Genomic DNA, 11048 nt, shown 5'->3' with positions numbered 1-11048 from the left:
ATCCGACTTCCCCGAAGAAAAGTATCTAGCAAGAAAAGCTTCGACCATCTAATTTTACGTCGTGATGGAGGCCTTAGGCAAAGAATGTAGCTACTGCTTGGCTCTTCCCTTGAGAGAGAATGGGAAAGCCCTCAATCTGATAGCATCATCCGATACACAATTAATCTTCAACATATCACAAACTTCCAAGAAGTTCTCTATATGGTTGTTTGGATCCTCATCCGCCAAACCATTGAACTATGTTGTTTGCTGAATCATTTGGATGAATGCCTTCTTTAGCTTGAAGTTCGGAGCTATAATCGGGGGTCGCACAATACTCGATTGTGTGCCCAAAACTGAGGGTCTAGCATAATCAAAAAGTGTCCTCTGTTGCTCATTCTGTTCTGCCATATTATCTGACCTTTACACTTCTATCTCAACTTGATTAGACGGTTCCTGTACAAGTTCCTTTCCCCTTCTTCTGAGTGTATGTTCAAGTTCAGGATCTCTTTCAATCAATATCGAAGGGTTCCCTCGGGTCATAACCTGGAGCTGCACCAAAAGAAAGAAAACAAAATCAGAATGATGATAGAAAAGAAGATGTGAAATAGAATGAATAAATGAATAGCTAAGAAAACAAAGTGCAAAGTATCTCTAAACGCCTACTTCTTGGCAATGGTGCCAAAAACTTGACAACTCCCCTTGCATATGTCCCGCAAGTGTACAGGTTTGTTGAAGTAATAAATCCCAAATGAGTGGGTATCTTATCCACAAAGAGTAGGGAATAAAAACACTTAAATTGTTTCTTAACTAAACATAAAGTGAATAGTGATCTGTGTGACAAAATGTGATGTAACAAAAGTAAAAGAAACAAGAGAAAGAGTGCAAGTAAAGGGGAGTTAAGGCAATCAATATAAGTGTAGTACCCGGATATTATTCCGCCTTGGACAATCTTTCAAGTGCAAAAACCATTTATTATGCTTTCTAAATAATGCATTAATGAGTCGTGGAGATTCTTAAATACATGGTCCCAAATCTAAGGTCAACCATGCCTAACTCTATACATGTCCCGGAGGAAAAATTGAATAACCTCTCAACCTCGCACTCGTATAGAATCGCAATGAGTTCTAGGGATTCCAAGTGATAAATCCTCTTCCCAGATGTAGACCTAACCCTGGTCTAGGTGGAAGGTCCCTAGCCACAATTAAGCCATAGGTGCTAAAATCACTTCAACGCTTCACTCCGTTGCCCCTGCAACTAAGCCTCAGCGAAAGGTCATCCCTTAGCCCATTCACTCTACTATGACCGCAAAGAGCTCGAGGAAATGGAGGTAGAATAAATCACACCGGAGTGGAAAGGGGACGCTCTGCTGCCTCTCGACTCACCCTCTCAATCCTCTCCAATCTAGCTTTGTCTAACTGTCGTGGTGTGTCACTCACTCACAAGAGTTACCAACAAGAACTCTCAACCCTAGTGTCACTCTAAGGGAGTATTCACACAATCAAGTATACAAGATTGGAACTCAAATAAAATATCAATTAATTGAAAGAATAATAAAAAGGTTCAACGAAACGAATACATCCCAGGGTTCACAAATATCCAACTACCCACTAGGGGGTTTAGCTCTCATGGAGCTAATTACAATCAATAATATCAAATGTAAAAGCAAAGAATCCATAGAAAACCCCTCGATAGTCATGGCGATGGTCTTGTGGAGAGTCCTCTACTCGTCCAAGGGTCCCTTTGTCCGGCCTAGGATACATCTCGCCAGATCGGTGCCGATGAAAGCTCTCCCACTAACCTTCTTCCAAATGGAGCACGATGTCAGAGCCGTAGAACCTCTTCAAATCCATAGTTAATACCTCTCAAAAACCTAGCCGCAGCCTCTCTCAAGTTGGGGAAAAGATGGAGAAAAGAATGCTGAAATCAGCCTTAAATAAGGCTGGAATCGGGAATCCACATGCCCATGTAGGTGCCCCTGTGGATTTTTCGCACAGGCGTGTGGAATTTCCACATGCCCATGTGGATTTTCTATCTATTTATTTAGAATTTAATCCTAGTTCAGGCATGCACTAGGGTTTTATCATGTTTACTTGCTGTTAAAAGTTTTGTTATCCGCTACATTTTGGCATGTATTTTTCACATGAAAATTCCTTTGTTAGAGTGATAAGACCCCAACAGTGGTACCAGAGCCAGGTTTTGCATGCCTATAGGATTAGATGTTAGATCTATTCATAATGTTATTTTGATTGACATTGCATACAAATAGAATAGGATGATAGATCCGTATTCTGTTAATTTTGTTAGTCCGATTAACTAGTTAATATTTTGTAATATGATTAGGAAATAATTGATCATCCTTAATTTTAGAAAGATTTTATTTCCTATTTGCAAATCTTGATTTGATTAGGATTTTAAAATATGTTATATATATATATATATTAGGCCATACGTCCATTTGTAAGTTCTTAAAATTCTTTTGTTAGGCTTATTTTGGTATGTGCCATATATATATATATATGTGTGTGTGTGTGTGTGTGTGTGTGTGTGTGTGTGTGTGTGTGGTCTTTAGGTATGATCGTTTTATTATTTTTGATATAATTATTATGTCTTAAACATTAAAATTCTATGTAAGGAATTGATTAGTTTGATTGATATCACAAATCAACTAATAGTGAGTTTTAGGGTTTTTAAGAACATTTCCTTTAATGAAATAGATCAAAGGGTTTGATCATTTGGGTTAACACCCAAGCTAGTCACTAGGTTAGTTCTTAAAACCTAAACACACAATTCTTGTATGTCTTAAATTAAAAGTTAATTAAAATTCGGATTCCATGTCTTTCTTGCTTGGTTTATTTAATATGCATGTGATGAATGTTGGTTGGTGCGTTCATGGGCCTTAGCTATTTAAATGGCCTACGTGTCATTTTATTTTTATACGGCCTGCGAGTCATTATATTTTTGTGTACGGCCTGCGTGTCGTCATTGGTTTTGTTTTTTATTTTATATTGTATAAAAATTAAAGACAAGATGACTTGATGAAGATGGAGCCACAAAGGTTGGTGGGAGAGCTCATCATGGCACAACCAGAAGAGGAACCTACCAAAGATAGTCTCTAGGCTTAGGATTTTTTGGCCCATGAATGTCACATTTATTTCTGTTTTTTATTTATTCCTTACATATGTTTTGGATGAATGGAATTCCGCTATTGCCATGTAAGCCGTAATTAATCCCAACAATAGTAAGTCATGAAAATACCTTCCCTTACTCGAAACTTGTCAAGGCATCGATCATCGAAACGTGGGTCATGGGAAAGCTAAGCATGTTAGATTATCTTTGTGAGACAAGTGTTGGGATAATGGTTATGGCTAACACTCGAGTAAAGGTTTGACTTAACATGGGTAATGGGACGGTCCTAGCCCTAGGCATTGAAAAGATTGGGGTGTGCTTTAACACTAAATGTTAAACCCATTATATGCAAGAATCACATATGATGTGATTGGAAAGAGTTCCTACCTAAATAACCTAGTCTTGGGTGTACAAGCTTAGCTTGACCAAGATGAAGTGAAATATGGATCTTGGTCCTCAATAAATCACTAACAATGAATTATTTACATTGGGATATTAATTCATAATTGTGCAAAAATTTTTACGACCTCGTAACTGAATCTTGCTTTTAATTCTGTGAAGATCATAATGACAACCAATAATGCAAATCCACAAAATTTTTCATTACGATATGTCCTTAAGAAGGACAAGCGCAATTGAACTAATTTCCTTGATTGGTCTCGAAACTTGAGAATTGTTCTTAGGCAAGAATGGGAATTGGAATCTATTGAGAAACCGTTACCTGAAGCATCGATAAGGAAAGCTATGGCTACTGTTAGGGTGATATTCGACAAGTCAAAGAATGACTCTAATGATGTTACCTGCCTCATGCTGGCCACGATGAGTCCAAAATTGCAAAAGCAGTTCATGGATATGGAGGCTTATGATATAATGGTGCATCTTAAGGAAATGTTCCAAGAACAAGCCAGGCATGAAAGGTTCATGACCACAAAAGTGTTGACCTCCTGTAGGATGGCTCAGGGTACTTCCGTAAGTGGCCATGTACTCAAGATGAAGGGATATATTGATACGCTTAAGAAACTTGATGCGCCAATTCAAAAGGAACTTGCGGTTGACCTTATCTTAGGGTCCTTGCCAGATAGTTATGATCAGTTTGTAATGAACTATAACATGCATGGTATGGATAAGACAATTATTAATCTGCATGGGATGCTTAAAAATGCAGAGCAGAGTATCAAGAAATCCATCCTGGTGCTTATGGTATAGAAGGACAAGGGAAAGGGAGGAAAGTGGAAGAGTAAAGCAAGTCAAGCCAAAGCAAAAGGTTAGACCTTATTCCAAAGGAAAGAAGGCTAAGAAACCCAAGCCCAAACCTGAGAAGGAGGATGTGTTTTTACTGTAATGAAGCTAGTTATTGGAAGAGAAACTATCCACTCTACTTGGAAGAGTCAAAGGAAGGAGGCAAGCCCTCTTCTTTAGGTATCTATATGATAAAAGTCAATCTCTCTATTTCTATATCATGGGTATTGGATACTGGATGTGGTTCTCACATTTGTTCAAATATGTAGGGACTCAGAAATAGGAGACATTTGTCTAAAGGCGAAGCTGACCTAAGAATAGGGAACAAAGCAAGGGTTGCTATAATAGAGATAGGAGATTATCCATTAACTTTGCCTTTTGGACTTGTTTTGAATTTAATAAATTATTATTATGCGCCTACTATGAGTAGAAACATTATTTCAGTTTCTTGTCTGTATAATGATGGTTATAACTTCATTATTAAGAATAATGTTATTTCCATTTTTCGTGAGGACATTCTATATGGCAATGCTATGCTTAGTAATGGGCTTTACGTTCTAGAATTTAAAAACCACAAGTCCATCTATAACATAGATACTAAAAGGGTTAAGTTTAATGAGTCAAACCCTTCATACTTCTGGCATTGTCGTTTGGATCACGTAAAAAGAAACGCATCTCAAGACTTCATAGGGATGGAGTTCTTGACTCATTTGATTTTGAATCATTTGAGACATGCGAATCTTGTCTACATGGCAAAATGACTAAAAGACCCTTTAACAAACAAGGTGAAATGGCAGATGATTTATTAGGACTAATACATTCTAATGTATGTGGACCATTAAACACACATGCTAGAGGTGGTTTTGAGTACTTTGTTACTTTCACAAATGACTTCAGTAGATATGGCTACATCTATCTTATGAAGCACAAATCTGAGACTTTTGCGAAATTCAAGGAGTTTAAGAATGAAGTACAAAACCAACTTGGCCAAAGTATTAAAGCCATTTGATTAGATCGAGGTGGTGAATACTTAAGCCAAGAGTTTGATCATTATTTGAGAGAGTGTGGAATAGTTTTACAACTCATTCCTCCTGGAACACCTCAGTAGAATGATGTATCAGAAAGGAGGAATCGGACTTTATTGGATATAGTTCGATCAATGATGATTCAAGCTAGTCTTCCAATATCCTTTTGGAGATATTACCTTGAGAGTGTTGTATTCTTGTTAAATATAATGCCAACTAAGGCAGTTGAAAAGACACCATATGAGATATGGACTGGGCAAAATACAAATATGACTTTTCTACTAATTTGGGGTTGTGTGTCACATGTTAAAATTTTAACATTGGACAAGCTTGCATCCAAGACCGATAAATGCCTATTTGTGGGGTATCCCAAGGAAACTAAGGGATACTATTTCTACAACACTAACGAGAACAAAGTGTTTGTTGCTCGGAATGCTGTTTTCTTGGAGAAGGAGTTTCTTCTCAAGAAGAACAGTGGGAGTGGATTACAACTTGAGGAGGTTCAAGTACCACAAATTCCTGTAGGGGATATTTTGGAAATGGAAACTGATTCACAAAGAGTTGTGGAACCTGACACGTCCGAATATGCGTGTGTATACCGCAAGTGCACGGGTGTCGAAGTAATAATTACCCTGGTGAGTGGGTAGTCGAATCCACAAGGAACGGAAGTATTAGTATTAACCAATCCTTAGTTATCTAGTTGAAATCAATGGATGTGATGAAATGAACTGATAAGTGCTTGTGCGATATGAATGCGAAGTGTTCATTCCTTATGTTGAGCATTACTTTTCTCAGGTTTTTACACTAATATGTGTGTTTTTATGTTACTTTTATGCAGGTAGGGTTGTGAGGCCAAGTATGAAGGAAATATGCCAATGTGGATCATAATGCACCTATTTTGGAGGAAATCTCGCTAAGGTTCAAACGCGAAGACATAGGTAAGGTGTGAGATGCTAGAGTATGTGGCAACCTCCTAGCATTCGAGTGAGCACATCCATTTGGAGGGGCACAAAGGCAGTCACACTCGAGCACTCTGATTTATGCACATAAGAACGAGAGCTCGACCAAAATGTATATCATTGAATAAGCAAGTGATTCACGATGTAAACGTGTGCCCGTTTGTGTTACCCCGATGAAAATATGGAATTGGGAAGTTATTCAGGTCGAAGACTGTAGAAGAGAAATGTAGCATGTACTGTATCAGCACTGTTCACAGGCGGCTGAGAAATCAGAGAAACAGAGAATCCACACGGGCGTGTGGAAATTATCCACAGCCATGTGGAAATTCCGCACGGGCGCGTTTACCATCCACGCCCGTTGAGTCGTCTGATTCTAGCCCTATTTAAAGCTGATTCAGCCCCGATTTTAGTATTTTTTTCTCCATCTTTTCCCCAACTTGCGAGAGGGCTTCGGCTAGGGTTTTGAGGGGTATTGGCTAGGTTTTTGGAGAGGTTCTATGGCTCTGACATCACGCGTCATTTGGAAGAAGGTTATTGGGAGAACTTTCGTCGGCATCGATCCGGCGAGGTGTATCCTAGGCCGAACAAAGGATGCCTTGCGACGAGTAGAGGACTCTCCACAAGACCATCGACATGACCATCAGGGGGTTTCTTTATGGATTCATTGCTTTTACATTCGATTTCTTTGATTGTACTTAGCTCCATGGAGAGCTAAACCCCTAGTTGGTACTTGGGTGATTGTGAACCCTAGGATGTATTCGTTTCTTTGAACTTCTTTATTATGCTTTCAATAAATTGATGTTTATTGTGAGTTCCAACCTTGAATGCTTGATTGTATGAACATTTCCCCTAGAGTGACACTAGGGTTGAGAGTTCTTGTTGGTAACCTTGTGAGTGAGTGACACACAACAAGCGTTAGGCAAAGCTAGGTTGGAGAGGGTTGAGAGGGTGAGTCGAGAGGTACAGGAGCGTCCCCTTTCCCCTCCGACGTGATAGATTCTACCTCCGTTCCTCGAGTTCTTTGTGGCCATAATAGAGTGAATGGTCTAAGGGATGAATCTCCGCTGGGGCTTAGTTGCACGTGCAACGGAGTGAAGCGTTGAGGGGATCTTAGTATCTAGGGCTTAATTGTGGTTAGGGACCTTTCGCCTGGACCAAAGGGTTAGGTCTATAATTAGGAAGAGATTTATCACCTGGAATACCTAAAGCCCATTGCAACTTTATTCGAGTGCGAGGTTGAGAGGTTATTTAATCTCTCCTCCGGGACATGAATAGAGTTAGGCATAGTTGACCTTAGATTTGGGACTATGTATGTAAGGATTTCTACGACTCACCATTGCATTGATCAGGAAGCATAATAGAGAGTTCTTGCACTTGAAGCGATTATCCTAGGTGAAGCATCATCCGAGTACACCATCTTTATCGATTGCCTTACCTCCTCCTTACTTTTGCTCTCTTACTTGTTGCTTTTAATTGTTGAGAATTGAATCATTGTCACACTTATCATTGTTGATATTCCACATAGCTAAGAATCGAATTAAGTGTCTTTAATCCCTACTCCCTCTGGATTCGATACCCGCTCACCCAGGATTATTACTTTGACAAACCCGTGCACTTGTGGGATATACGCAAGGGGATCTTGTCAAGTTTTTGGCGCTGTTGCCGGGGAGCTAGTCGTTTAGAGATACTTTGCACTTAGTTTTCTTAGCTATTTCACCACACATTCTAATTCATATCTTCTTATTCTATCATCATTCTGATTGTCTTTTTCTTTCTTTTTGGTGCATCTCCAGGTTATGACCTGAGGGAATCCATCAATATTGATTGAAGGAGACCCTGAGCTTGAACGTACACTTAGAAGAAAAGGGAAAGAACCTGTGCAAGAACAGCATAATCCAGTTGATTTGGAAGTAGAAGGATCTGAAAACATGGCAGAACAAAATGAGCAACAATGAACACTATCCGATTATGCGAGACCTTCAATGTTGTGGACACAATCGAGTATTGTGCGTCCCCCAATTACAGCTCAGAACTTCGAGCTAAAGCCTGCATTCATCCATATGCTGCAGCAGTCCGCACAATTCAACGGTTTGGCCGATGAAGATCCAAACAGTTACATAGAGAGCTTCCTCGAGGTATGCGACATGCTGAAGATAAATGGTGTGACAGATGATGCCATCAAATTGAGAGCCTTCCCATTTTCCTTAAAGGGGAGAGCAAAGCAGTGGCTACACTCATTACCTAGAGCATCAATCACTACATGGGAGGAGATGGGAGAAGCTTTTCTAGCCCGTTATTTCCCTTCCAGAAAACCAGCAAAGCTTAGGATTGAGATCTCATCCTTTGTGCAGTTGGAATTGGAGTCTCTATTTAAGACATGGGAAAGGGTCAAGGAACTCCTGCGAAAGTGTCCGCAACACGGATTCCCGGAGTGGATGATCGTTCAAACCTTCTACAATGGTTTGAACCCGAGTACAAGGCAACTCTTGGATGCAGCGGCAGGAGGTACCTTATGTAGTAAAACCCCCGACGAAGCACGTCAATTGATTGAAGAAATGGGGTTAAATAGCTACCAGTGGAACCCTAGGGAGAAGAAAAAGGTGGCCGGTTTCCATGAAATTGATGCGGTAACTTCATTGGCGGCCCAAGTGGAGAGTTTGATTAAGAAGCTAGATCTTATAGCTTCGAATAGAGTTGCGGCCGTGACCAATTGTACCGGTTGTGGTGGAGGACATGCTCCCTCCGATTGCCCAATCGTCATTGGTGATGTTTCTTCAGTTGAGAACGTTGACTTTGTAGGTAATGGCATGAGACGTCAAGGGAACCCATGGGGCCATTGGGTTTCCAACAACAGCAACACCTACAACTCAGGTTGGAAGAATCATCCCAATTTTTCATGGAGTAATCAAGGACCACAGAAAACCATGGGGCCATCGGGTTTCCAACAACAGCAACAAGCCCCTCAAGTGGAAAACAGAATTTTAGGCTTGGAAACCCGAATGACGGATTTGGAGAAGCACTTGGCTAGATTTGTTTAATCGGCAAATGCAAGGTTTGAATCAGTCGAGGCTACACTTCGCAATCACACCATCTCCTTGCACAACCTTGAAAATCAGGTGGGGCAAATTATGAAGTCTCTCTCCGAAAGGCCACATGGAAGTTTACCAAGCAACACGGAAACCAATCCGAGAGAACATGTGAAGGCGATCACTTTGAGAAGTGGTCGTGAGGTTGAAGGGAGGCTTCCAAGTGAGAAGCCGAAAGAACACGCACCCGAGGTTGTAGAGGTTGAGGAGGGAGCAAACAAAGAGAAAGAGGTGACACCCCCACCTTTCAAGCCAAAAATCCCTTATCCCTCTAGATTGAAGAATGACCAAGGGGATGAACTGTATAAGAAGTTCCTGAGTTTGTTCAAGCAACTCTACATCAACATTCCTTTTGTTGAGGCATTGGCTCAAATGCCTAAGTATGCGAAGTTCCTGAAAGACCTATTGACCAACAAGAGGAAATTGGAGGAGGGTGCTTCAGTGGTGCTTGATGCTTCATGCTCGGTGGTGTTGCAAAAGAGCATGCCAAACAAGAAGAAAGACCTGGGAAGCTTCATCATTCCGTGTAACATTGGCAACTTAGGTGAGGAAATGGCATTGGCGGATTCAGGGCCGAGCATCAACGTCATGCTATATACTTTCTTCCAAAAACTAGGCTTGGGTGAGCCTAGGCCTACTCGGATGACTTTACAATTGGCGGACTGAATGGTGCGACATCCAAGAGGCATCATTGAAGATGTACTTGTCAAGGTGGACAAGTATATTTTTCCGGTTGACTTTGTAGTGCTAGATGTCGATGAGGATGCGGATGTACCCTTGATACTTGGCAGACCGTTCTTGCGGACTTCTAAAGCATTGATTGACATGGACAGCGGAGAGCTCACATTGAGAGTTAGAGATGACAAGCTCACATAGCACCTTGCTGAAGCCATGCGGCATTCTCTTGATTTCGATGACACTTTATATTTTCTAGACACTACTGATGAGCTTGTTGATGAATATGTGCAGGAAATGTTCAACCCGGATCCATATGAAGGTTTGTTCGACCAAGAGGAGAGCAATGAAGAAGTAATAATGCTTGGTTCGACTGGAGAAGAAACATCTACCCCGAGGATCTTGAAGAAGGTGCTCCGAAAAATGATGAGGGCTTAAAGACGTACATGAGCCAAGGAAGTTGGACGAACCATTGCTAGGTGGTCCGAAGCCTGAGAGTACACCCTCTACCCTCAAGAGACTTTGCTCATCATGCTTTCAAGCCATGGGTAAGAGGGCAACCTTCATTTATGAACCCCCGTGAGGTAAGAAAGATAAGTCAAGCTTAGTAACGTTAAACAAGCGCTTCTTAGGAGGCAACCCAAGTGTTTATTGTTCTCGCACCTTTTAGTTTAGTTTGTTTTCATGAATAAACTGTTAAGTGTTTGTGTTTCAATTTTTAAGTGCTTGTGCTGCGATTTTGTTATGGGATTTTTAAAAGTATTCATTGTGTGTTTTGTTGAGAATTGGCGAAGTCTGGTCGTTTGAGTTCTATTTCGTGTTTTTATCTGGTAAATTTTGCATAATATAGCAGGCTCTGAGAGTGTAAACATGTTTAGAATAGTTTGCAGAGCCTGCAGGTTTTTCTAAGTCATCCAAAGAAAACACACGGGCATGTGGAATTTCCACACGCCCGT

The 11048-nt window shown here is 40.6% G+C and overlaps 1 non-coding gene across 1 annotated transcript; it reads right to left on the bottom strand.

Annotated features, from left to right (window-relative positions):
* Positions 1-8649: 8649 nt before the first annotated feature.
* LOC120272864 lies at positions 8650-8756 on the bottom strand. Its single transcript, XR_005540398.1, has one exon. It is a non-coding gene; the product is annotated as a small nucleolar RNA R71 (small nucleolar RNA).
* Positions 8757-11048: the final 2292 nt, after the last annotated feature.

This window comes from Dioscorea cayenensis, chromosome 11 (assembly GCF_009730915.1).
Source record: "Dioscorea cayenensis subsp. rotundata cultivar TDr96_F1 chromosome 11, TDr96_F1_v2_PseudoChromosome.rev07_lg8_w22 25.fasta, whole genome shotgun sequence".
Lineage (NCBI taxonomy): Eukaryota > Viridiplantae > Streptophyta > Magnoliopsida > Dioscoreales > Dioscoreaceae > Dioscorea > Dioscorea cayenensis.
This window is presented reverse-complemented; position numbering and strand designations above follow the sequence as displayed.